This window comes from Phyllobates terribilis, unplaced genomic scaffold, assembly GCF_046119375.1.
Source record: "Phyllobates terribilis strain yellow unplaced genomic scaffold, ASM4611937v1 Scaffold_13__5_contigs__length_258822181, whole genome shotgun sequence".
Classification (NCBI taxonomy): Eukaryota; Metazoa; Chordata; class Amphibia; order Anura; family Dendrobatidae; genus Phyllobates; species Phyllobates terribilis.
The window spans coordinates 91,362,108-91,389,730 of NW_027362773.1; the positions used below are offsets into that span (position 1 = coordinate 91,362,108).

At 56.0% G+C, this 27,623-nt stretch overlaps 1 pseudogene; it reads left to right on the plus strand.

The window, feature by feature from the left end:
• Nucleotides 1-27,623, plus strand: part of LOC141173774 (1-phosphatidylinositol 4,5-bisphosphate phosphodiesterase zeta-1-like) — a 132,037-nt pseudogene that overhangs the window by 100,996 nt on the left and 3,418 nt on the right.

A 27,623-nucleotide genomic window follows, 5' to 3' on the forward strand; every position in this document is an offset into this window, starting at 1 on the left:
TCTGCTTCTCGTCCACTACACCTTCTCTGCTCCTCATCCTGCTCCTCTGCTTCTCGTCCACTACACCTTCTCTGCTCCTCATCCTGCTCCTCTGCTTCTCGTCCACTACACCTTCTCTGCTCCTCATCCTGCTCCTCTGCTTCTCGTCCACTACACCTTCTCTGCTCCTCATCCTGCTCATCTGCTTCTCGTCCACTACACCTTCTCTGCTCCTCATCCTGCTCCTCTGCTTCTCGTCCACTACACCTTCTCTGCTCCTCATCTTGTACCTCTGCTTCTCTTCCACTACACCTTCTCTGCTCCTCGTCCTGTACCTCTGCTTCTCGTCCACTACACCTTCTCTGCTCCTCATCCTGCTCCTCTGCTTCTCGTCCACTACACCTTCTCTGCTCCTCATCCTGCTCCTCTGCTTCTCGTCCACTACACCTTCTCTGCTCCTCATCCTGTACCTCTGCTTCTCGTCCACTACACCTTCCCTGCTCCTCATCCTGTACCTCTGCTTCTCGTCCACTACACCTTTTCTGCTCCTCGTCCTGTACCTCTGCTTCATGTCCACTACACCTTCTCTGCTCCTCATCCTGTACCTCTGCTTCTCGTACACTACACCTTCTCTGCTCCTCATCCTGTACCTCTGCTTCTCGTCCACTACACCTTCTCTGCTCCTCATCCTGCTCCTCTGCTTCTCGTCCACTACACCTTCTCTGCTCCTCATCCTGTATCTCTGCTTCTCGTCCACTACACCTTCTCTGCTCCTCATCCTGCTCCTCTGCTTCTCGTCCACTACACCTTCTCTGCTCCTCATCCTGTACCTCTGCTTCTCGTCCACTACACCTTCCCTGCTCCTCATCCTGTACCTCTGCTTCTCATCCACTACACCTTCTCTGCTCCTCGTCCTGTACCTCTGCTTCTCGTCCACTGCACCTTCTCTGCTCCTTATCCTATATCTCTGCTTCTTGTCCACTACACCTTTCCTGCTCCTCATCCTGTACCTCTGATTCTCATCCACTGCACCTTCTCTGCTCCTCGTTCTATACCTCTGCTTCTCATCCACTACACCTTCTCTTCTCCTCGTCCTGTACCTCTGCTTCTCGTCCGCTACACCTTCTCTGCTCCTCATTCTGTACCTCTGCTTCTCGTCCACTGCATCTTCTCTGCTCCTTATCCTGTACCTCTGCTTCTCGTCCACTACACCTTCTCTGCTCCTCATCCTGTACCTCTGCTTCTTGTCCACTACACCTTCCCTGCTTCTCATCCTGTACCTCTGCATCTCGTTCACTACACCTTCTCTGCCCCTCGTCATGTACCTCTGCTTCTTGTTCACTACACCTTCTCTGCTCCTCATTCTGTACCTCTGCTTCTCGTCCACTACCCCTTCTCTGCTCTTTGTCCTGTACCTCTGCTTCTTGTTCACTACACCTTCTCTGTTCCTCATCCTGTACCTCTGCTTCTTGTCCACTACACCTTCTCTGCTCCTCATTCTGTACCTCTGCTTCTCATCCACTGCACCTTCTCTGCTCCTCATCCTGTACCTCTGCTTTTCGTCCACTACACCTTCTCTGCTCCTCATCCTGTACCTCTACTTCTCGTCCACTACACCTTCTCTGCTCCTCATCCTGTACCTCTGCTTCTCGTCCACTACACCTTCTCAGCTCGTCATCCTGTACCTCTGCTTCTTGTCCACTACACCTTCTCTGCTCCTCATTCTGTACCTCTGCTTCTCGTCCTCTACACCTTCTCTGCTCCTCATTCTGTACCTCTGCTTCTCGTCCGCTACACCTTCTCTGCTCCTCATTCTGTACCTCTGCTTCTCGTCCACTACAACTTCTCTACTCCTCATCCTGTACCTCTGCTTCTCGTCCACTACACCTTCTCTACTCCTCATCCTGTACCTCTGCTTCTCGTCCACTGCACCTTCTCTGCTCCTCATCCTGTACCTCTGCTTCTCGTCCTCTACACCTTCTCTGCTCCTCATTCTGTACTTCTGCTTCTCATCCACTGCACCTTCTTTGCTCCTCGTTCTGTACCTCTGCTTCTCGTCCACTACACCTTCTCTTCTCATCCTGCTCCTCTGCTTCTCGTCCACTACACCTTCTCTGCTCCTCATCCTGTACCTCTGCTTCTCGTCCACTACACCTTCTCTGCTCCTCGTCCTGTACCGCTGCTTCTTGTCAACTACACCTTCTCTGCTCCTCATTCTGTACCTCTGCTTCTCGTCCACTACACCTTCTCTGCTCTTTGTCCTGTACCTCTGCTTCTTGTTCACTACACCTTCTCTGTTCCTCATCCTGTACCTCTGCTTCTTGTCCACTACACCTTCTCTGCTCCTCATTCTGTACCTCTGCTTCTCATCCACTGCACCTTCTCTGCTCCTCATCCTGTACCTCTGCTTTTCGTCCACTACACCTTCTCTGCTCCTCATCCTGTACCTCTACTTCTCGTCCACTACACCTTCTCTGCTCCTCATCCTGTACCTCTGCTTCTCGTCCACTACACCTTCTCAGCTCCTCATCCTGTACCTCTGCTTCTTGTCCACTACACCTTCTCTGCTCCTCATTCTGTACCTCTGCTTCTCGTCCACTACACCTTCTCTGCTCCTCATTCTGTACCTCTGCTTCTCGTCCGCTACACCTTCTCTGCTCCTCATTCTGTACCTCTGCTTCTCGTCCACTACAACTTCTCTACTCCTCATCCTGTACCTCTGCTTCTCGTCCACTACACCTTCTCTACTCCTCATCCTGTACCTCTGCTTCTCGTCCACTGCACCTTCCCTGCTCCTCATCCTGTACCTCTGCTTCTCGTCCTCTACACCTTCTCTGCTCCTCATTCTGTACTTCTGCTTCTCATCCACTGCACCTTCTTTGCTCCTCGTTCTGTACCTCTGCTTCTCGTCCACTACACCTTCTCTTCTCCTCATCCTGCTCCTCTGCTTCTCGTCCACTACACCTTCTCTGCTCCTCATCCTGTACCTCTGCTTCTCGTCCACTACACCTTCTCTGCTCCTCGTCCTGTACCGCTGCTTCTTGTCAACTACACCTTCTCTGCTCCTCTGCTTCTCGTCCACTACACCTTCTCTGCTCCTCATCCTGCTCCTCTGCTTCTCGTCCACTACACCTTCTCTGCTCCTCATCCTGCTCCTCTGCTTCTCGTCCACTACACCTTCTCTGCTCCTCATCCTGTACCTCTGCTTCTTGTCCACTGCACCTTCTCTGCTCCTCATCCTGTACCTCTGCTTCTCGTCCACTACACCTTCTCTGCTCCTCGTCCTGTACCGCTGCTTCTTGTCAACTACACCTTCTCTGCTCCTCTCCTTCTCTTCCACTACACCTTCTCTGCTCCTCGTCCTGTACCGCTGCTTCTTGTCAACTACACCTTCTCTGATCCTCTCCTTCTCGTTCACTACACCTTCTCTGCTCCTCGTCCTGTACCGCTGCTTCTTGTCAACTACACCTTCTCTGCTCCTCTCCTTCTCGTCCACTACACCTTCTCTGCTCCTCGTCCTGTACCGCTGCTTCTTGTCAACTACACCTTCTCTGCTCCTCTGTTTCTCGTCCAGTACACCTTCTCTGCTCCTCATCCTGCTCCTCTGCTTCTCGTCCACTACACCTTCTCTGCTCCTCATCCTGTTCCTCTGCTTCTCGTCCACTGCACCTTCTCTGCTCCCTATCCTGTACCTCTGCTTCTCGTCCACTACACCTTCTCTGCTCCTCATCCTGTACCTCTGCTTCTCGTCCACTGCACCTTCTCTGCTCCTCATCCTGTACCTCTGCTTCTCGTCCACTGCACCTTCTCTTCTCCTCATCCTGTACCTCTGCTTCTCGTCCACTACACCTTCTCTGCTCCTCATCCTGTACCTCTGCTTTTCGTCCACTACACCTTCTCTGCTCCTCATCCTGTACCTCTGCTTCTCGTCCTCTACACCTTCTCTGCTCCTTGTCCTGTACCGCTGCTTCTCGTCCACTACACCTTCTCTGCTCCTCTCCTGTACCTCTGCTTCTTGTCCACTACAACTTCTCTGCTCCTCATCCTGTACGTCTGCTTCTCGTCCACTACACCTTCTCTGCTCCTCGTCCTGTACCTCTGCTTCTCGTCCACTACACCTTTTCAGCTCCTCGTCCTGTACCTCTGCTTCTTGTCCACTACACCTTCTCTGCTCCTCATCCTGTACCTCTGCTTCTCGTCCACTACACCTTCTCTGCTTCTCATCCTCTACCTCTGCTTCTCGTCCACTACACCTTCTCTGCTCCTCATCCTGCTCCTCTGCTTCTCGTCCACTACACCTTCTCTGGTCCTCATCCTGTACCTCTGCTTCTCGTCCACTACACCTTCTCTGCTCCTCATCCTGTACCTCTGCTTCTCGTCCACTACACCTTCTCTGCTCCTCGTCCTGTACCTCTGCTTCTCGTCCACTACACCTTCTCTGCTCCTCATCCTGCTCCTCTCCTTCTCGTCCACTACAACTTCTCTGCTCCTCATCCTGCTCCTCTGCTTCTCGTCCACTACACCTTCTCTGCTCCTCATCCTGTACCTCTGCTTCTCGTCCACTACACCTTCTCTGCTCCTCATCCTGCTCCTCTGCTTCTCGTCCACTACACCTTCTCTGCTCCTCATGCTGTTCCTCTGCTTCTCGTCCACTACACCTTCTCTGCTCCTCATCCTGCTCCTCTGCTTCTTGTCCACTACACCTTCTCTGCTCCTCATCCTGTACCTCTGCTTTTCATCCACTACACCTTCCCTGCTCCTCGTCCTGTACCTCTGCTTCTCGTCCACTACACCTTTTCTGCTCCTCGTCCTGTACCTCTGCTTCATGTCCACTACACCTTCTCTGCTCCTCATCCTGTACCTCTGCTTCTCGTCCACTACACCTTCTCTGCTGCTCATCCTGCTCCTCTGCTTCTCGTCCACTACACCTTCTCTGCTCCTCATCCTGTACCTCTGCTTCTCGTCCACTACACCTTCTCTGCTCCTCATCTTGTACCTCTGCTTCTCGTCCACTACACCTTCTCTGCTCCTCATCTTGTACCTCTGCTTCTCGTCCACTACACCTTCTCTGCTCCTCGTCCTGTACCTCTGCTTCTCGTCCACTACACCTTCTCTGCTCCTCATCCTGCTCCTCTGCTTCTCGTCAACTACACCTTCTCTGCTCCTCATCCTGCTCCTCTGCTTCTCGTCCACTACACCTTCTCTGGTCCTCATCCTGTACCTCTGCTTCTCGTCCACTACACCTTCTCTGCTCCTCATCCTGCTCCTCTGCTTCTCGTCCACTGCACCTTCTCTGCTCTTCATGCTGTTCCTCTGCTTCTCGTCCACTACACCTTCTCTGCTCCTCATCCTGCTCCTCTGCTTCTCGTCCACTACACCTTCCCTGCTCCTCATCCTGTACCTCTGCTTCTCGTCCACTACACCTTCCCTGCTCCTCATCCTGTACCTCTGCTTCTCGTCCACTACACCTTCTCTGCTCCTCATCCTGTACCTCTGCTTCTCGTCCACTACACCTTCTCTGCTTCTCATCCTGTACCTCTGCTTCTCGTCCACTACACCTTCTCTGCTCCTCATCCTGCTCCTCTGCTTCTCGTCCACTACACCTTCTCTGCTCCTCATCCTGTACCTCTGCTTCTCGTCCACTACACCTTCTCTGCTCCTCATCCTGTACCTCTGCTTCTCGTCCACTACACCTTCTCTGCTCCTCGTCCTGTACCTCTGCTTCTCGTCCACTACACCTTCTCTGCTCCTCATCCTGCTCCTCTGCTTCTCGTCCACTACACCTTCTCTGCTCCTCATCCTGCTCCTCTGCTTCTCGTCCACTACACCTTCTCTGCTCCTCATCCTGCTCCTCTGCTTCTCGTCCACTACACCTTCTCTGCTCCTCATCCTGTACCTCTGCTTCTCGTCCACTACACCTTCTCTGCTCCTCATCTTGTACCTCTGCTTCTCATCCACTACACCTTCTCTGCTCCTCGTCCTGTACCTCTGCTTCTCGCCCACTACACCTTCTCTGCTCCTCATCCTGCTCCTCTGCTTCTCGTCCACTACACCTTCTCTGCTCCTCATCCTGCTCCTCTGCTTCTCGTCCACTACACCTTCTCTGCTCCTCATCCTGTACCTCTGCTTCTCGTCCACTACACCTTCTCTGCTCCTCATCCTGCTCCTCTGCTTCTCGTCCACTACACCTTCTCTGCTCCTCATGCTGTTCCTCTGCTTCTCGTCCACTACACCTTCTCTGCTCCTCATTCTGCTCCTCTGCTTCTCGACCACTACACCTTCCCTGCTCCTCATCCTGTACCTCTGCTTCTCGTCCACTACACCTTCCCTGCTCCTCATCCTGTACCTCTGCTTCTCCTCCACTACTCCTTCTCTGCTCCTCATCCTGTACCTCTGCTTCTCCTCCACTACACCTTCTCTGCTTCTAATCCTGTACCTCTGCTTCTCGTCCACTACACCTTCTCTGCTCCTCATACTGCTCCTCTGCTTCTCGTCCACTACACCTTCTCTGCTCCTCATCCTGCTCCTCTGCTTCTCGTCCACTACACCTTCTCTGCTCCTCATCCTGTACCTCTGCTTCTCGTCCACTACACCTTCTCTGCTTCTCATCCTGTACCTATGCTTCTCGTCCACTACACCTTCTTTGCTCCTCATCCTGCTCCTCTGCTTCTCGTCCACTACACCTTCTCTGCTCCTCATCCTGTAACTCTGCTTCTCGTCCACTACACCTTCTCTGCTCCTCATCTTGTACCTCTGCTTCTCATCCACTACACCTTCTCTGCTCCTCATCCTGTACCTCTGCTTCTCGTCCACTACACCTTCTCTGCTCCTCATCCTGCTCCTCTGCTTCTCGTCCACTACACCTTCTCTGCTCCTCATCCTGCTCCTCTGCTTCTCGTCCACTACACCTTCTCTGCTCCTCATCCTGTACCTCTGCTTCTCGTCCACTACACCTTCTCTGCTCCTCATCCTGCTCCTCTGCTTCTCGTCCACTACACCTTCTCTGCTCCTCATGCTGTTCCTCTGCTTCTCGTCCACTACACCTTCTCTGCTCCTCATCCTGCTCCTCTGCTTCTCGTCCACTACACCTTCCCTGCTCCTCATCCTGTACCTCTGCTTCTCGTCCACTACACCTTCCCTGCTCCTCATCCTGTACCTCTGCTTCTCGTCCACTACACCTTCTCTGCTCCTCATCCTGTACCTCTGCTTCTCGTCCACTACACCTTCTCTGCTTCTAATCCTGTACCTCTGCTTCTCGTCCACTACACCTTCTCTGCTCCTCATCCTGCTCCTCTGCTTCTCGTCCACTACACCTTCTCTGGTCCTCATCCTGTACCTCTGCTTCTCGTCCACTACACCTTCTCTGCTCCTCATCCTGTACCTCTGCTTCTCGTCCACTACACCTTCTCTGCTCCTCGTCCTGTACCTCTGCTTCTCGTCCACTACACCTTCTCTGCTCCTCATCCTCCTCCTCTGCTTCTCGTCCACTACACCTTCTCTGCTCCTCATCCTGCTCCTCTGCTTCTCGTCCACTACACCTTCTCTGCTCCTCATCCTGTACCTCTGCTTCTCGTCCACTACACCTTCTCTGCTCCTCATCCTGCTCCTCTGCTTCTCGTCCACTACACCTTCTCTGCTCCTCATGCTGTTCCTCTGCCTCTCGTCCACTACACCTTCTCTGCTCCTCATCCTGCTCCTCTGCTTCTCGTCCACTACATCTTCCCTGCTCCTGATCCTGTACCTCTGCTTCTTGTCCACTACACCTTCCCTGCTCCTCATCCTGTACCTCTCCTTCTCGTCCACTACACCTTTTCTGATCCTCGTCCTGTACCTCTGCTTCATGTCCACTACACCTTCTCTGCTCCTCATGCTGTACCTCTGCTTCTCGTCCACTACACCTTCTCTGCTCCTCATCCTGTACCTCTGCTTCTCGTCCACTACACCTTCTCTGCTCCTCATCCTGTACCTCTGCTTCTCGTCCACTACACCTTCTCTTCTCCTCATCCTGCTCCTCTGCTTCTCGTCCACTACACCTTCTCTGCTCCTCATGCTGTTCCTCTGCTTCTCGTCCACTACATCTTCTCTGCTCCTCATCCTGCTCCTCTGCTTCTCGTCCACTACACCTTCTCTGCTCCTCATCCTGTACCTCTGCTTCTCGTCCACTACACCTTCCCTGCTCCTCATCCTGTACCTCTGCTTCTCGTCCACTACACCTTTTCTGCTCCTCGTCCTGTACCTCTGCTTCATGTCCACTACACCTTCTCTGCTCCTCATCCTGTACCTCTGCTTCTCGTCCACTACACCTTCTCTGCTCCTCATGCTGTTCCTCTGCTTCTCGTCCACTACACCTTCTCTGCTCCTCATCCTGCTCCTCTGCTTCTCGTCCACTACACCTTCCCTGCTCCTCATCCTGTACCTCTGCTTCTCGTCCACTACACCTTCCCTGCTCCTCATCCTGTACCTCTGCTTCTCGTCCACTACACCTTCTCTGCTCCTCATCCTGTACCTCTGCTTCTCGTCCACTACACCTTCTCTGCTTCTAATCCTGTACCTCTGCTTCTCGTCCACTACACCTTCTCTGCTCCTCATCCTGCTCCTCTGCTTCTCGTCCACTACACCTTCTCTGGTCCTCATCCTGTACCTCTGCTTCTCGTCCACTACACCTTCTCTGCTCCTCATCCTGTACCTCTGCTTCTCGTCCACTACACCTTCTCTGCTCCTCGTCCTGTACCTCTGCTTCTCGTCCACTACACCTTCTCTGCTCCTCATCCTCCTCCTCTGCTTCTCGTCCACTACACCTTCTCTGCTCCTCATCCTGCTCCTCTGCTTCTCGTCCACTACACCTTCTCTGCTCCTCATCCTGTACCTCTGCTTCTCGTCCACTACACCTTCTCTGCTCCTCATCCTGCTCCTCTGCTTCTCGTCCACTACACCTTCTCTGCTCCTCATGCTGTTCCTCTGCCTCTCGTCCACTACACCTTCTCTGCTCCTCATCCTGCTCCTCTGCTTCTCGTCCACTACATCTTCCCTGCTCCTGATCCTGTACCTCTGCTTCTTGTCCACTACACCTTCCCTGCTCCTCATCCTGTACCTCTCCTTCTCGTCCACTACACCTTTTCTGATCCTCGTCCTGTACCTCTGCTTCATGTCCACTACACCTTCTCTGCTCCTCATGCTGTACCTCTGCTTCTCGTCCACTACACCTTCTCTGCTCCTCATCCTGTACCTCTGCTTCTCGTCCACTACACCTTCTCTGCTCCTCATCCTGTACCTCTGCTTCTCGTCCACTACACCTTCTCTGCTCCTCATCCTGCTCCTCTGCTTCTCGTCCACTACACCTTCTCTGCTCCTCATGCTGTTCCTCTGCTTCTCGTCCACTACATCTTCTCTGCTCCTCATCCTGCTCCTCTGCTTCTCGTCCACTACACCTTCTCTGCTCCTCATCCTGTACCTCTGCTTCTCGTCCACTACACCTTCCCTGCTCCTCATCCTGTACCTCTGCTTCTCGTCCACTACACCTTTTCTGCTCCTCGTCCTGTACCTCTGCTTCATGTCCACTACACCTTCTCTGCTCCTCATCCTGTACCTCTGCTTCTCGTCCACTACACCTTCTCTGCTCCTCATCCTGTACCTCTGCTTCTCGTCCACTACACCTTCTCTGCTCCTCATCCTGCTCCTCTGCTTCTCGTCCACTACACCTTCTCTGCTCCTCATCCTGTACCTCTGCTTCTCGTCCACTACACCTTCTCTGCTTCTCATCCTGTACCTCTGCTTCTCGTCCACAACACCTTCTCTGCTCCTCCTCCTGCTCCTCTGCTTCTCGTCCACTACACCTTCTCTGCTCCTCATCCTGTACCTCTGCTTCTCGTCCACTACACCTTCTCTGCTCCTCGTCCTGTACCTCTGCTTCTCGTCCACTACACCTTCTCTGCTCCTCATCCTGCTCCTCTGCTTCTCGTCCACTACACCTTCTCTGCTCCTCATACTGCTCCTCTGCTTCTCGTCCACTACACCTTCTCTGCTCCTCATCCTGTACCTCTGCTTCTCGTCCACTACACCTTCTCTGCTCCTCATCCTGCTCCTCTGCTTCTCGTCCACTACACCTTCTCTGCCCCTCATGCTGTTCCTCTGCTTCTCGTCCACTACACCTTCTCTGCTCCTCATCCTGCTCCTCTGCTTCTCGTCCACTACACCTTCCCTGCTCCTCATCCTGTACCTCTGCTTCTCGTCCACTACACCTTCCCTGCTCCTCATCCTGTACCTCTGCTTCTCGTCCACTACACCTTTTCTGCTCCTCGTCCTGTACCTCTGCTTCATGTCCACTACACCTTCTCTGCTCCTCATCCTGTACCTCTGCTTCTCGTCCACTACACCTTCTCTGCTCCTCATCCTGTACCTCTGCTTCTCGTCCACTACATCTTCTCTGCTCCTCATCCTGCTCCTCTGCTTCTCGTCCACTACACCTTCTCTGCTCCTCATCCTGTACCTCTGCTTCTCGTCCACTACACCTTCTCTGCTCCTCGTCCTGTACCTCTGCTTCTCGTCCACTACACCTTCTCTGCTCTTTATCCTGCTCCTCTGCTTCTCGTCCACTACACCTTCTCTGCTCCTCATCCTGCTCCTCTGCTTCTGACGCGCCCCCTGGGCCATGTTGTGTAGCGTTGCGCATGCGGGGGATACCCGGAGCCGGATCTGATAGGGGTAGTAGTCCTCGTGGCGGTGACCCGGTCCGTGCCCAGGGTGTCAAACTAAGTGGCGGTGCTTGGCATAAGATGTTGTAAAGTTCGACTACGCCACCCGTGGATTGCGGTCAGTGGGGACCGCCGCTGCACTGCAGACCGCTGAGGCTGATGTTGGTTGTGCAGCTCAGTATGGGATGACTCCCCACGGGAGGAGTATTGCCTCAGGGCAGCTAGTGTGGAAATTGATGGGAGTGATGTTGTGAGGGTCCCAGTGCTAGTGGTGCTGGAGTGGCAAGGAATCACAGAGACTTGTGGTGCAGGTTTAAAGCTTTACTCACAGTTGTTGCTCCGGTCACTACGGCCAGCAGTGACCACCCAAGCCGTGCTGCGTCCACCAGGTACGGGACTCGGCCAACTCCCAGGCAAGTCCAGAGCGTGGTCCAGAGCTCCCCTCTCTTCCTTCCTACTGGCCGTCCCCACCAGGGACCCACCTTTGTCTGGCTCCCTCGGGCCTTCTGGTGGTGAAACCTTTCCCGGTTTCCCTGACCCTATATGGTATGCCTTCCTGGTGGATATGGTGAGGGGTCGCGCCAAGACTTGACCACGACCTCCGGTTCCTGGCTAAGGATAATTGGCCTCCACCAGTTTGGGATCCGGTACCCTGCTCTACCAACCCTTCACCCGTTAACTCGTGGGATCTCAGGGTTCCCTCTTTTCTTGCGTCTCTGGGCCTTTCCTTGTGTTCCTGCTCCTTTCTGTTCCTTCTTCTTCTTCCTTCTCTCTCTCTCTGCCTCAGGACTCCACTTCAGGCCTGGCTCTGGAGCTGGGCCCGGACTGAGCCACAGCTCTCTGTCAGCCCTCTCTGGCTGAGCTCCTCTCCTCTTCTCCTCCTGCCTGAACTGAACCCTGATCTAAGATGGTGCCCACCTTATATACTCCCTTCTGACACCCGAGCCCAGGTGACCAGCACCCAATGGGCTCCTACCTATGCCCAGAGTCCCTCCCCTCTCTGCTCCTACACCACTGGGATGTTCCTCCCCCCTCCCCACTCCAGCCAGGGACAGACGCTGTCGTACCTGCACATCTATCTGGTGGGAGTACCGTTGATCTGTCCCCCGGAAATGGGGTGAGTGTGGTGCATGCAGCTAACTGAGCCCCGTTCCACGCTCCATCCTTACCCGGGAGTGGAATACCACACCTCTGGTTCGAGGTGCAATACCCCTGTAGCAGCCGAGCCCTCGGGGTGCTACATTCCCCCCTGGTAAACCACAGCACGTCCTCGGGCTGGAAAAGAATAAAACAATTTAGACATACAAAATTTTAAAGTGTACACTTGCATGTAAGATATCTCAACTTTTCAATCATCCCTTTATGGGAGGTACTTTTCTCTTTAACGTTACTGGTCAAAACTACCGGAACTCTTTTAGCATATAACCATTATAAAACATCACAGGTAACTTTTACATTATTATTCTAGCAGCATATAAACTTTCAATATAAAACTTTTTCAAGTAAAACATTCTCATATAAAACGTTCTTCACAAACACATTCTTGACCTCTGGCCACGGTGCAACTTGTGACCAGGTAAAGTGCGACAGTCACCAATTCCACGGTAGAAAAACAGTTCTTATAAAACCAGTAGGGGGCGCTTTAAGAAGCGCAACTATTTACAGGGTGGCCGCTCTCAGTCCTCGGCCAGTGGGGATAAGGGAGTGGCTGCTCACAGTCCTCAGCCTGGTTAGGGATTAGGGGCACACAGGTAACAGTTCTTTTAATAACTCCACACTAGTCCCAACGGGGACCACACTTCAATCAGCAGCAGTTTAGGTACCCTAACGGGTAACTATATACAATTCTTTGTTCACGCTACTTCCCTTCAGTAGCTATGTCCTCTCCGTGCTCCCTCCTGAGGGTAGTCTTCAGACCCGTCCGGGTCCTCTTGGCTTTCCTCATACTGCAACTCCTCCTCAGTTAGCCAGTGTACGTGAAGGGCGTACGGTCCTTTGGCACACTCATGCCGGGTGAAGGTGACCACGTCACCCGAGTAGAGATCACGTCCACGGTGTCCTTCAGGAAGGTGGCTCTCGACATCCCTGCGGGTAACAAAGACGTCGCCGGGAGTTCGGTGGTCTCGGATAAAGCCCCAGCCATGCTCTAGCTGGAACTTTATTACGGTCCCGTCGGTGCGGGGACCGTGGGCTGTTCGGGGGTCTTGTCGGGCCCTGCGCTTCTGCTCCGCGCTCCGGGCCTGCAGCTGTTCCTCGCGGATCCGCCTCTCTCGCCGCTCTCTTCCAAAGACCTCCAGCTGTTGGCGGCAGCACTCCTCACGCCGGGCTGCGTCCGCCCGGGTTTCCTGGGTGAACCCTATGAGGTTCTCACCGGTCGGATCCCATTCAAATTGGGCGTCCTCTAATGGGATCGGAGCAATTTTGGCGGGCACCGGAGCCGGGATCAGAGGCTCACACAGGGGCCGTTCCCTCCGGAGTCGGGGGTTGACGTACTCCGGTGGCCACACGAAGGGCAGCCCGTCCGGGCTGGTATGTTGCGCGAAGAGATCTGCGCCCAGGGGTGGCACTGTGGAGGCAGAGGGCGCTGTGGGGGCAGCGGCGCCCGGGGGTACTCGGCCTTGCGACCAGGCCGGGGGAATTCTATTTGGGTCTACGAATGGCACCGTTGAGGAAGAGGGCGCTGGAGGGGCAGCGGCGCCCGGGTTCATCAGGCCTTGCGACCAGGCCGGTGGCACTTCCTGTTTCGCCGCGCTCAGGGTCAAGGGGCGTGGCGCGGAAGGGGGCGTGACCGCGGCTCCTGCCGCTTGAGGCCTAGTTGGGAGCAGTGGCGGTGCGGCAACGGGCGCGGTGAGTAGGACTTCGGGCTCTGCGACGGGGAGCTGGGGCAGGCTTACGGCTACTGGGCTCGGGGTAATGACGTCCCCATTACCTGCTTCCATCCTTGCAGCTCCCTCCGCGGCGTCGTCTCCGGCCTTCGTCCCTCCTGCACCATCCTCAGAGGCGGACATGCTCCTCGTTGCGGGTGGCGCCTCCTGCTGGCGGATTCCAGCCTGCCGGGCCATCTCCCTTCTCCACTCGGCCAGCGCATCCTGCTGTGCCCGGGCCATCCTCCGGTCCAAGTCCTCCAGCGCAGCCTGTGCACGCTCCGGATCTCTGGGGAGCTGTGCCAGGATCTCCACTAGGCCGTCTGGCGGTGCGGCCTGCAGCAGGCTCCGGACCACGGTGCTGGCACTGCTGGACGCTTCCTCCATTCCCGGGTGCGGTCTGTCCAGACTCCTCCAGGCCGCACCCATCCTCTCCGTTTTGTTCCCTATCCGCCCCCATTGGGAGTGGTCCCGGGTCTACTTAGTGACAGTCAGTTTCAGGGGCAGACCCCCCACTCTGATGGACATCTCCATTATTGTAGTCTCGGCTGGTGGGGGCGGTCCCCTCCTTTGGCGCCACTCCGGGACCATGCCCACGATGGGAGGTGGTCTCTTGCCACCCTCTGGCACGCCCACAATGGCGTCCGCTCTGCCAGGGCGGGAAACCGTCCAAGATGGCGGGAATCCTCCGGAATTGGCGGGATACTTCTTTTTGAGGTACATGTGAACTTTTCTTCAGGCACGCAGTACCCGGTGGTTGCGGGCACGAGATCCTGCCGACTACGCCAAAGTTGACGCGCCCCCTGGGCCATGTTGTGTAGCGTTGCGCATGCGGGGGATACCCGGAGCCGGATCTGATAGGGGTAGTAGTCCTCGTGGCGGTGACCCGGTCCGTGCCCAGGGTGTCAAACTAAGTGGCGGTGCTTGGCATAAGATGTTGTAAAGTTCGACTACGCCACCCGTGGATTGCGGTCAGTGGGGACCGCCGCTGCACTGCAGACCGCTGAGGCTGATGTTGGTTGTGCAGCTCAGTATGGGATGACTCCCCACGGGAGGAGTATTGCCTCAGGGCAGCTAGTGTGGAAATTGATGGGAGTGATGTTGTGAGGGTCCCAGTGCTAGTGGTGCTGGAGTGGCAAGGAATCACAGAGACTTGTGGTGCAGGTTTAAAGCTTTACTCACAGTTGTTGCTCTGGTCACTCCGGCCAGCAGTGACCACCCAAGCCGTGCTGCGTCCACCAGGTACGGAACTCGGCCAACTCCCAGGCAAGTCCAGAGCGTGGTCCAGAGCTCCCCTCTCTTCCTTCCTACTGGCCGTCCCCACCAGGGACCCACCTTTGTCCGGCTCCTTCGGGCCTTCTGGTGGTGAAACCTTTCCCGGTTTCCCTGACCCTATATGGTATGCCTTCCTGGTGGATATGGTGAGGGGTGGCGCCAAGACTTGACCACGACCTCCGGTTCCTGGCTAAGGATAATTGGCCTCCACCAGTTTGGGATCCGGTACCCTGCTCTACCAACCCTTCACCCGTTAACTCGTGGGATCTCAGGGTTCCCTCTTTTCTTGCGTCTCTGGGCCTTTCCTTGTGTTCCTGCTCCTTTCTGTTCCTTCTTCTTCTTCCTTCTCTCTCTCTCTGCCTCAGGCCTCCACTTCAGGCCTGGCTCTGGAGCTGGGCCCGGACTGAGCCACAGCTCCCTGTCAGCCCTCTCTGGCTGAGCTCCTCTCCTCTTCTCCTCCTGCCTGAACTGAACCCTGATCTAAGATGGTGCCCACCTTATATACTCCCTTCTGACACCCGAGCCCAGGTGACCAGCACCCAATGGGCTCCTACCTATGCCCAGAGTCCCTCCCCTCTCTGCTCCTACACCACTGGGATGTTCCTCCCCCCTCCCCACTCCAGCCAGGGACAGACGCTGTCGTACCTGCACATCTATCTGGTGGGAGTACTGTTGATCTGTCCCCCGGAAATGGGGTGAGTGTGGTGCATGCAGCTAACTGAGCCCCGTTCCACACTCCATCCTTACCCGGGAGTGGAATACCACACCTCTGGTTCGAGGTGCAATACCCCTGTAGCAGCCGAGCCCTCGGGGTGCTACACTTCTCATCCACTACATCTTCTCTGCTCCTCATCCTGTACCTCTGCTTCTCGTCCACTACACCTTCTCTGCTCCTCATCCTGCTCCTCTGCTTCTCGTCCACTACACCTTCTCTGCTCCTCATCCTGTTCCTCTCCTTCTCGTCCACTACACCTTCTCTGCTCCTCATCCTGCTCCTCTGCTTCTCCTCCACTACACCTTCCCTGCTCCTCATCCTGTACCTCTGCTTCTCGTCCACTACACCTTCCCTGCTCCTCATCCTGTACCTCTGCTTCTCCTCCACTACACCTTCCCTGCTCCTCGTCCTGTACCGCTGCTTCTCGTCCACTACACCTTCTCTGCTCCTCGTCCTGTACCTCTGCTTCTTGTTCACTACACCTTCTCTGTTCCTCATCCTGCTCCTCTGCTTCTCCTCCACTACACCTTCCCTGCTCCTCATCCTGTACCTCTGCTTCTCGTCCACTACACCTTCCCTGCTCCTCATCCTGCTCCTCTGCTTCTCCTCCACTACACCTTCCCTGCTCCTCATCCTGTACCTCTGCTTCTCGTCCACTACACCTTCCCTGCTCCTCATCCTGTACCTCTGCTTCTCCTCCACTACACCTTCCCTGCTCCTCGTCCTGTACCGCTGCTTCTCGTCCACTACACCTTCTCTGCTCCTCGTCCTGTACCTCTGCTTCTTGTTCACTACACCTTCCCTGCTCCTCATCCTGTACCTCTGCTTCTCCTCCACTACACCTTCCCTGCTCCTCGTCCTGTACCTCTGCTTCTTGTTCACTACACCTTCTCTGTTCCTCATCCTGTACCTCTGCTTCTTGTCCACTACACCTTCTCTGCTCCTCGTCCTGTACCTCTGCTTCTCGTCCACTACACCTTCTCTGCTCCTCATCCTGTACCTCTGCTTCTCGTCCACTACACCTTCTCTGCTCCTCATCCTGTACCTCTGCTTCTCGCACCTGCTCCCCTCCACCTTTCCTGTACCCCTCTGCTCCCGTCTCTTCGTTCTCAGGATGTCCCTGATTTTTATTGAATATATGATGGGTTGGTGACTATAATTACCGCTCTCGCTGATAGTCAATCCCAAATGTATCACATACAGGGCAGAAAAATCTGTTTTGTGCCAGGATTTCCACTCGGGATCCCTTCTGTGTCCCATCCCCTCGTGCAGGATAATCCGCTAATTAAATACATTATCACATTAGTGACATTTCCATTGATAATAATCAGCGGTGCCGCGACCTGCTGATTCTACAGCTTAATCCTGTCTGTTGGGAACTCGCCGGCGCACAACTTGGAAAAAAGTGTGACTAATATTGGGAAACATCCGTAATCTAGAGATGTGAGAGAATCATATCTGCTCATCCTGAGGCGCCTGCTTCATGACTATAATCAGCCACCAGGCAGATTCAGTTTAAGGATTAGATTAGGGTCAGCACGGGACTGTAATCTGTATTATAACCGACTCAGATCATTGATATCAGATTGAGCACTGCGACTTCCTTGTCTTTCTCTCTGCAGCAGAAAACGATGATGTCCATGCAGCTCTCAGATCTCGTCATTTACACCAAATCTAAGAAGTTCATCAGTTTCCAATATTCCAGAGAAAACCAGAAGTTTTATGAGACTAATTCACTGTCAGAACAGGAAGCACAGAAACTGGCGCAGAGCTCAGGTACGTCATCGTTGTGCTGTTACCCTGAGTATTATACGGTGATCAGTCCAGTCTGGGCAGGGAGGAGAGTACTGTATGGTGATCAGGATGGTCCAGGCTGGGAGTAGAGTACTGTATGGTGATCAGGATGGTCCAGGCTGGGAGTAGAGTACTGTATGGTGATCAGGATGGTCCAGGCTGGGAGTAGAGTACTGTATGGTGATCAGGATGGTCTGGGTTGGCAGGATAGTTTTGTACGGTGAGCAGGACGGTCTGGGATGGGAGTAGAGTACTGTACGGTGATCAGGACTGTCCAGGCTGGGAGGAGAGTACTGTATGGTGATCAGGACTATGTGGTGATCAGGATGGTCCATGCTGAGAGTAGAGTACTGTATGGTGATCAGGGTGGTCTGGGCTGAGAGGATAGCACTGTTTGTTGATCAGGGTGGTCTGGGCTGGGAGGAGAGTACTGTATGGTGATCATGACAGTCCATGCTGGGAGAAGACTATTATACGGTGATCAGTCCAGTCTGGGCTGGGAGGAAAGTAATGTATGTGATCAGGGCTGACCATGCTGAGAGGAGAGTATTGTGAGGTGATCAGGACGGTACGTGCTGGGAGGATTAAGGACGGTCCATGCTGGATGTATAGTACTGTACGGTGATCAGGACTGTCCAGGCTGGGAGGAAAGTACTGTATGGTGATCATGACGGTCCAGGTTGGGAGGAGAGATTTTTCCAGGATCAGGATGGTCAGTGCTGGGAGGAGAATGTTGTACGGTGATCAGGACAGTCCAGGCTGGGAGGAGAGTACTGTGTGGTGATCACGACGGTCTGAACTGGGAGGAGAGTACTGTATGGTGATCAGGGTGGTCAGGGCTGGGAGGAGAATGTTGTACGGTGATCAGAACAGTCCGTGCTGGGAGGGGAGTACTGTATGGTGATCAGGACGGTCCAGGCTGGGAGGAGAGTACTGTATGGATGTCACGACGGTCTGAGTTGGGAGGAGAGTACTGTATGGTGATTAGGGTGGTCAGGGCTGGGAGGAGAATGTTGTACAGTGATCAGGACAGTCCGTGCTGGGAGGAGAATGTTGTACGGTGATCAGGACGGTCCAGGCTGGGACGAGAGTACTGTATGGATGTCATGACGGTCTGAGTTGGGAGGAGAGTACTGTATGGTTATCAGGGTGGTCAGGGCTGGGAGGAGAATGTTGTACGGTGATCAGGACGGTCCAGGCTGGAACGAGAGTACTGTATGGTGATCATGACGGTCTGAGCTGGAAGGAGAGTACTGTATGGTGATCAGGGTGGTCTGTGCTGGGAGTAGAGTACTGTATGGTGATCAGTGTGGTCTGGGCTGGGAGGTGAGTACTGTATGATGATCACGACGGTCTGAGCTAGGAGGAGAGTATTGTATGGTGATTAGGATGGTCCATGCTGGGAGGAGAGTACTGTATGGTGATCACGACGGTCTGAGCTGGGAGGAAAGTACTGTATGGTGATCAGGGTTGTCTAGGCTGGGAGGAGAGTACCGTATGGTGATCAGGACTGTCTGTGCTGGGAGGAGAGTACTGTATGGTGATCAGGACGGTCCATACTGAGAGTAGAGTATTGTACGGTGATCAGGACAGTCCAGGCTGGGAGGAGAGCACTGTATGGTCATCAGGGTGGTCTGGGCTGGGAGGGGAGTACTGTATGGTGATCAGGACTGTCTGTGCTGGGAGGAGAGTACTGTATGGTGATCAGGACAGTCCAGGCTGGGAGGAGAGCACTGTATGGTCATCAGGGTAGTCTGCGCTGGGAGGGGAGTACTGTATGGTGATCAGGACTGTCTGTGCTGGGAGGAGAGTACTATATGGTGATCAGGATGGTCCATGCTGGGAGGAGAGTACTGTATGGGGATCAGGGTGGTCTGGGCTGGGAGGAGAGTATTTTATGGGGATCAGGGTGGTCTGTGCTGGGAGGAGAGTACTGTATGGTGATCAGGACGGTCCATGCTGGGAGGAGAGTACTGTATGGTGATCACGACAGTCTGTGCTGGGGGAGAGTACTACATCAAGATGGTCCATGCTGAGAGTAGAGTATTGTATGGTGATCAGGACAGTCCTGGCTGGGAGGAGAGCACTGTATGTTCATCAGGGTGGTCTGGACTGGGAGGGGAGTACTGTATAGGGATCAGGGTGGTCTGTGCTGGGAGGAGAGTACTATATGGTGATCAGGACAGTCCATGCTGGGACTATAGTATTGTACAGTGATCAGGACAGTCCAGGCTGGGAGGAGAGCACTGTACGGTGATCAGGACAGTCCAGTCTGGGAGGAGAGCACTGTACGGTGATCAGGGTGGTCTTGGATGGGAGGAGAGCACTGTATGGTGATCAGGGTGGTCTGGGCTGGGAGGAGAGTACTGTATGGGGATCAGGACAGTCCATGCTGGGAGTAGAGCACTGTACGGTGATCAGGACAGTCCATGCTGGGAATAGAGCACTGTACGGTGATCAGGGTGGTCTGGGCTGGGAGGAGAGCACTGTACGGTGATCAGGACAGTCCATGCTGGGAGTAGAGCACTGTATGGTGATCAGGGTGGTCTGGGCTGGGAGGAGAGCACTGTATGGTGATCAGGGTGGTCTGGGCTGGGAGGAGAGCACGGTATGGTGATCAGGACAGTCCATGCTGGGAGTAGAGCACTGTACGGTGATCAGGGTGGTCTGGGCTGGGAGGAGAGCACTGTATGGTGATCAGGGTGGTCTGGGCTGGGAGGAGAGCACTGTACGGTGATCAGGGTGGTCTGGGCTGGGAGGAGAGCACTGTATGGTGATCAGGACAGTCCATGCTGGGAGTAGAGCACTGTACGGTGATCAGGGTGGTCTGGGCTGAGAGGAGAGCACTGTATGGTGATCAGGGTTGTCTGGGCTGGGAGGAGAGCACTGTACGGTGATCAGGGTGGTCTGGGCTGGGAGGAGAGCACTGTATGGTGATCAGGACAGTCCATGCTGGGAGTAGAGCACTGTACGGTGATCAGGGTGGTCTGGGCTGAGAGGAGAGCACTGTATGGTGATCAGGGTTGTCTGGGCTGGGAGGAGAGCACTGTACGGTGATCAGGGTGGTCTGGGCTAGGAGGAGAGCACTGTATGGTGATCAGGACAGTCCATGCTGGGAGTAGAGCACTGTACAGTGATCAGGGTAGTCTGGGCTGGGAGGAGAGCACTGTATGGTGATCAGGGTGGTCTGGGCTGGGAGGAGAGCACTGTATGGTGATCAGGACAGTCCATGCTCGGAGTAGAGCACTGTACGGTGATCAGGGTGGTCTGGGCTGGGAGGAGAGCACTGTATGGTGATCAGGACAGTCCATGCTGGGAGTAGAGCACTGTACGGTGATCAGGGTGGTCTGGGCTGGGAGGAGAGCACTGTATGGTGATCAGGGTGGTCTGGGCTGGGAGGAGAGTACTGTACGGTGATCAGGGTGGTCTGGGCTGGGAGGAGAGCACTGTATGGTGATCAGGGTGGTCTGGGCTGGGAGGAGAGTACTGAATGGGGATCACCTCGGTTGTTGCACTGGTCTCATCACATGGTGATCGGGGACTTTTGCATTATAATTCTTGTCTAGTCTTGCAGTATCGTGTTTGAGCTATTTGCACTGCGGTCACTTTCTGTGATGTCGCCGGTGGGATTTACTTGCTCTGCATGTACAGGTGGTCCGATAATCTCATCATCTGTCTGTACAATCCTCTTTTCCATTGGTTTTTATAGTCTTTGACGCCGGGGATGATTGCTGAGGTTGGTGCAATATCTAAGGGTCCGTGGGTGATCATCGAGGTTTGAGTGATTGCTGAGGGTTGCGGGATGATGACTGCGGGTTTGGGTAATGGCTGGGGGGTCGGGTGACATTGCTGGGTGTTTAGCCATCGCTGAAGGTTGGGGGTGATGATTTGGGGTCGGGAGACATTGTTGGGTGTCGGGTGACGGCTGGGGGTCGGAGTGTGATGGCTGGAGGTCGGGGGGATGATGGCTGGGGAGTCAGGGGTGATGACTGGAGGTCGGGAGGGTGATGACTTGGGGGTCGGGGGATGATGGCTGGGGGGTCAGGGGTGATGACTGGATATTGGACTAGGTGTCAGGGGTGATGACTGAAGGTCGGGAGGGTGATGGCTTGGGGTCGGGGGTAATGGCTGGGGTCGGGAGACATTGCTGGGTGTCGGGTGATGGCTGGGGGTCGCAGTGTGATGGCTGGAGGTCGGGGGAATGATGGCTGGGGGGTCAGGGGTGATGACTGGATGTCGGGGTGGGGGGAGTGATGGCTGGGGGATCAGGGGTGATGACTGGAGGTTGGGAGGGTGATGGCTTGGGGTCGGAGGTAATGGCTGGGGGGTCAGGAGACATTGCTGGGTGTCTAGCCATGGCTGAAGGTTGGGGGTGATGATTTGGGGTCGGGAGACATTGTTGGGTGTCGGGTGATGGCTGGGGGTCGGAGTGTGATGGCTGGAGGTCGGGGGGATGATGGCTGGGGAGTCAGGGGTGATGACTGGAGGTCGGGAGGGTGATGGCTTGGGGGTCGGGGGGATGATGGCTGGGGAGTCAGGGGTGATGACTGGAGGTCGGGAGGGTGATAGCTTGGGGGTCGGGGGGATGATGGCTGGGGGGTCAGGGGTGATGACTGGATATTGGGCTAGGGGTCAGTTGTGATGACTGGAGGTCGGGAGGGTGATGGCTTGGGGTCGGGGGTAATGGCTGGGGTCGGGAGACATTGCTGGGTGTCGGGTGATGGCTGGGGGTCGCAGTGTGATGGCTGGAGGTCGGGGGAATGATGGCTGGGGGGTCAGGGGTGATGACTGGATGTCGGGGTGGGGGGAGTGATGCCTGGGGGATCAGGGGTGATGACTGAAGGTCGGGAGGGTGATGGCTTGGGGATCGGGGGGATGATGGCTGGGGGTCAGGGGTGATGATTGGAGGTCGGGAGGGTGATGGCTTGGGGGTCGGGGGTAATGGTTGGGATACATTACTGAGTGTCGTGCGATGGCTGGAGGTTGGGGATGATGGCTGGGGAGTCAGGGGTGATGACTGGAGGTCGGGAGGGTGATGGCTTGGGGGTCGGGGGGATGATGGCTGGGGGGTCAGGGGTGATGACTGGATGTCGGGGTGGGGGGAGGGTGATGGCTGGGGGGTCAGGGGTGATGGCTGGGGCATTAGGGGGGATGATTGGAGGTCGGGAGGGTGATGGCTTGGGGGTCGGGGGTGATGGCTGGGCGGTTGGGGGTGATGGCTTTGGGTCAGGGTGATGATTTAGGGTCGGGAAACATTGCTGGGTGTCGAGCGATGGCTGGAGGTTGGGGGTGATGATTTGGGGTCGGGAGACATTATTGGGTGTCGGGTGATGGCTGGAGGTCGGGGGGGATGATGGCTGGAGGGTCAGGGGTGATGACTGGATGTCGGGGTGGGGGAGGTGATGGCTGGGGGGTCAGGGGTGATGGCTGGGGGATCAGGGGTGATGACTGAAGGTCGTGAGGGTGATGGCTTGGGGGTCGGGGGTGATGGCTGGGGGGGTTGGGGGTGATGGTTTGGGGTCGGGAGACATTGTTGGGTGTCGGGTGATGGCAGGGGGTCGGAGTGTGATGGCTGGAGGTCGGGGGAATGATGGCTGGGAGGTCAGGGGTGATGACTGGATGTCGGGGTGGGGGGAGTGATGGCTAGGGGATCAGGGGTGATGACTGAAGGTCGGGAGGGTGATGGCTTGGGGATCGGGGGGATGATGGCTGGGGGTTAGGGGTGATGATTGGAGGTCGGGAGGGTGATGGCTTGGGGGTCGTGGGTAATGGCTGGGGGTTGGGAGACATTACTGAGTGTCGTGCGATGGCTGGAGGTTGGGGATGATGATTTGGGATCGGGAGACATTGTTGGGTGTCGGGTGATGGCTGGAGGTTGGGGGTGATGATTTGGGGTCGGGAGACATTGCTGGGTGTCGATTGATGGCTGGGGGTCAGAGTGTGATGGCTGGAGGCCGGGGGGGATGATGGCTGGGGGTCAGGGGTGATGACAGGATGTCGGGCTGGGGGTCAGGGGTGATGGCTGGAGGTCAGGGGGGATGATGGCTGGGGGTCAGGGGTGATGACAGGATGTCGGGCTGGGGGTCAGAGTGTGATGGCTGGAGGTCGGGGGGGATGATGGCTGGGGGTCAGGGGTGATGATTGGAGGTCGGGAAGGTGATGGCTTGGGGGTCGGGGGTAATGGCTGGGAGGTCGGGAGACATTGCTGGCTGTCGGATGATGGCTGGGGGTCGGAGTGTGATGGCTGGAGGTCGGGAGGGTGATGGCTTGGGGGTCGGGGGTGATGATTGGAGGTCTGGGTACATTGCTGGGTGTCGGGTCACTGGGTCACATGGAAGGTGACGTACAATGACCAGACGTCTCCTCTTTGCCCCCAGCCCCGGAGTTCATCCATCACACCAGCAAGTTCCTAACCCGGATTTACCCTAAAGGATCCCGGATCAGTTCCTCCAACTTCTGCCCCCCAGAGTTCTGGAACGTGGGCTGTCAGATGGGTGGGTATTGACCTCGCTGCTGCCGCACTGATACATTGTGACGCCCTCCCCGCATTGTTACCCTGTGCTCCTCTCTCCCCGCATTGTTACCCTGTGCTCCTCTCTCCCCGCATTGTTACCCTGTGCTCCTCTCTCCCCGCATTGTTACCCTGTGCTCCTCTCTCCCCTCATTGTTACCCTGTGCTCCTCTCTCCCCTCATTGTTACCCTGTGCTCCTCTCTCCCCGCATTGTTACCCTGTGCTCCTCTCTCCCCGCATTGTTACCCTGTGCTCCTCTCTCCCCGCATTGTTACCCTGTGCTCCTCTCTCCTCCTCTGCGTCTCCGCAGCCACGCTGAATTTCCAGACTCCGGGGATTCCCATGGATCTGCAGGACGGGAAGTTCCTGGATAACGGGGGCTGCGGGTACGTCCTGAAGCCGGAATATCTGCGGAGAGAGGAGAGCGGCCTTCACCCCTGCGGGGACAAGCACAAAACACGGCCCCTGTTCTTCATCATTAAGGTATCACTCAGTCCCCCTCCACCTGTACAGAGTATGGGGGGTGGAGGCTGCAGCCCCCGGGAATAATGTGAATACTATGCTGTAAATGCTCTGTGCAGTGGGGCCCCTCGCTCCTCTGTGGCCCCTCGCTCCTCTGTGGCCCCTATCTCCTCTGTGGCCCCTCGCTCCTCTGTGGCCCCTCCTGAGCACCCCTGGTCTCCATGTTTTCCAGGTGATCAGCGGCTTCTTCCTGCCACATGGAAGTCTGTCCAAGACCAACACCACCAGCCTGATAGTGACGGCAGAGATCTACGGGAGTCCGGACGATGGGCAGCAGAGGAAGACGAGGGTGGTGAAGAACAACTGTAAGTGACGGCTACAAAGGCCGGACAATGGCACAGCTGCTGGAGGACCCCACAGGGGCCACAGTGTACTGCCAAACCCTGCCCTGACACCGCCACACAGGGGCCACAGTGTACTGCCATCCCATGCCCTAAAACCGCCACACAGGGGCCACAGTGTACTGCCAACCTGTGCCCTGACACCGCCACACAGGGGCCACAGTGTACTGCCAACCCGTGCCCTGACACCTCCACACAGGGGCCACAGTGTACTGCAAACCCGTGCCCTAAAACCGCCACACAGGGGCCACAGTGTACTGCCATCCCGTGCCCTAAAACCGCCACACAGGGGCCACAGTGTACTGCCAACCCGTGCCCTGACACCTCCACACAGGGGCCACAGTGTACTGCCAACCCGTGCCCTGACACCGCCACACGGGCCACAGTGTACTGCCAACCCGTGCCCTGACACCGCCACACAGGGGCCATAGTGTACTGCCAACCCGTGCCCTGACACCGTCACACAGGGGCCACGGTGTGCTGCCAACTCGTGCCTGGTTCCCACTTGTAGCACTGGTAATGATGCCCTCTGGTGGTTCCCGCTGGTAGCACTGGTAATGTCGCCCTCTGCTGGTTCCCGCTGGTAATGTCGCCCTCTGCTGCCTCCTGCTGGTAGCACTGGTAATGTCACCCTCTGCTGGTTCCCGCTGGTAGCACTTGTAATGTCGCCCTCTGCTGGTAGCACTGGTAATGTCACCCTCTGCTGGTTCCCGCTGGTAGCACTGGTAAGGTCACCCTCCGCTGGTTCCCGCTGGTAGCACTGGTAATGTCGCCCTCTGCTGTCTCCTGCTGGTAGCACTGGTAATGTCGCCCTCTGGTGGTTCCCGCTGGTAGCACTGGTAATGTCGCCCTCTGCTGGATCCTGCTGGTAGCACTGGTAATGTCACCCTCTGCTGTCTCCTGCTGGTAGCACTGGTAATGTTGCCCTCTGGTGGTTCCCGCTGATAGCACTGGTAATGTTGCCCTCTGGTGGTTCCCGCTGGTAGCACTGGTAATGTCACCCTCTGCTGGTTCCCGCTGGTAGCACTGTTAATGTCCCCTCTGCTGGTTCCTGCTGGTAGCACTGGTAATGTCGCCCTCTGCTGGTTTCCGCTGGTAGCACTGGTAATGTCGCCCTCTGGTAGCACTGGTAATGTCGCCCTCTGCTGGTTCCTGCTGGTAGCACTGGTAATGTCGCCCTCTGGTAGCACTGGTAATGTCGCCCTCTGCTGGTTCCTGCTGGTAGCTCTGGTAATGTCGCCCTCTGGTGGCTCCTGCTGGTAGCACTGGTAATGTCGCCCTCTGCTGGTTCCCGCTGGTAGCACTGGTAATGTCATCCTCTGCTGGATCCCGCTGGTAGCACTGGTAATGTCGCCCTCTGGTGGCTCCCGCTGGTAGCACTGGTAATGTCGTCCTCTGCTGCCTCCTGCTGGTAGTACTAGTAATGTCGCCCTCTGGTGGCTCCTGCTGGTAGCACTGGTAATGTCGCCCTCTGCTGGTTCCCGCTGGTAGCACTGGTAATGTCGTCCTCTGCTGGATCCCGCTGGTAGCACTGGTAATGTCGCCCTCTGCTGCCTCCTGCTGGTAGCACTGGTAATGTCGCCCTCTGCTGGTAGCACTGGTTATGTCGCCCTCTGGTGGCTCCTGCTGGTAGCACTGGTAATGTTGCCCTCTGGTGGCTCCCGCTGGTAGCACTGGTAATGTTGCCCTCTGCTGGTTCCCGCTGGTAGCACTGGTAATGTCGCCCTCTGCTGGTTCCCGCTGGTAGCACTGGTAATGCCGCCCTCTGCTGGTTCCCGCTGGTAGCACTGGTAATGTCGCCCTCTGCTGGCTCCCGCTGGTAGCACTGCTAATGTTGCCCTCTGGTGGTAGCACTGGTAATGTCGCCCTCTGGTGGCTCCCGCTTGTACCACTGGTAATGGCGCCCTCTGCTGGTAGCACTGGTAATGTCGTCCTCTGCTGGTTCCCTCTGGTAGCACTGGTTATGTCGCGCTCTGGTGGCTCCCATTGGTAGCACTGGTAATGTCGCCCTCTGCTGGTTCCCGCTGGTAGCACTGGTTATGTCACCCTCTGCTGGTTCCCGCTGGTAGCACTTGTAATGTCGCCCTCTGGTGGCTCCCGTTGGTAGCACTGGTAATGTCGCCCTCTGGTGGCTCCCGCTGGTAGCACTGGTAATGTCGTCCTCTGCTGGTTACCGCTGGTAGCACTGGTAATGTCGCCCTCTGGTGGCTCCCGTTGGTAGCACTGGTAATGTCGCCCTCTGGTGGCTCCCGCTGGTAGCACTGGTAATGTCGTCCTCTGCTGGTTCCCGCTGGTAGCACTGGTAATGTCGCCCTCTGGTGGCTCCCGCTGGTAGCACTGGTAATGTCGTCCTCTGCTGGTTCCCGCTGGTAGCACTGGTAATGTCGCCCTCTGGTGGCTCCCGCTGGTAGCACTGGTAATGTCGCCCTCTGGTGGCTCCCGCTATTAGCACTGGTAATGTCGCCCTCTGCTGGTAGCACTGGTAATGTCACCCTCTGGTGGCTCCAGCTGGTAGCACTGGTAATGTCGCCCTCTGCTGGTAGCACTGGCAATGTCGCCCACTGCTGGATCCCGCTGGTAGCACTGGCAATGTCGCCCTCTGCTGGTTCCCGCTGGTAGCACTGGTAATGTCGCCCTCTGGTGGCTCTCGCTATTAGCACTGGTAATGTCGCCCTCTGCTGGTAACACTGGTAATGTCGCCCTCTGCTGGTTCCCGCTGGTAGCACTGGTAATGTCGCCCTCTGCTGGTAGCACTGGTAATGTCGCCCTCTGGTGGCTCCCGCTGTTAGCACTGGTAATGTTGCCCTCTGCTGGTAGCACTGGCAATGTCGCCCTCTGCTGGATCCCGCTGGTAGCACTGGTAATGTCCCCCGCTGGTGGCTCCAGCTTGTAGCACTGGTAATGTAGCCCTCTGCTGGTTCCCGCTGGTA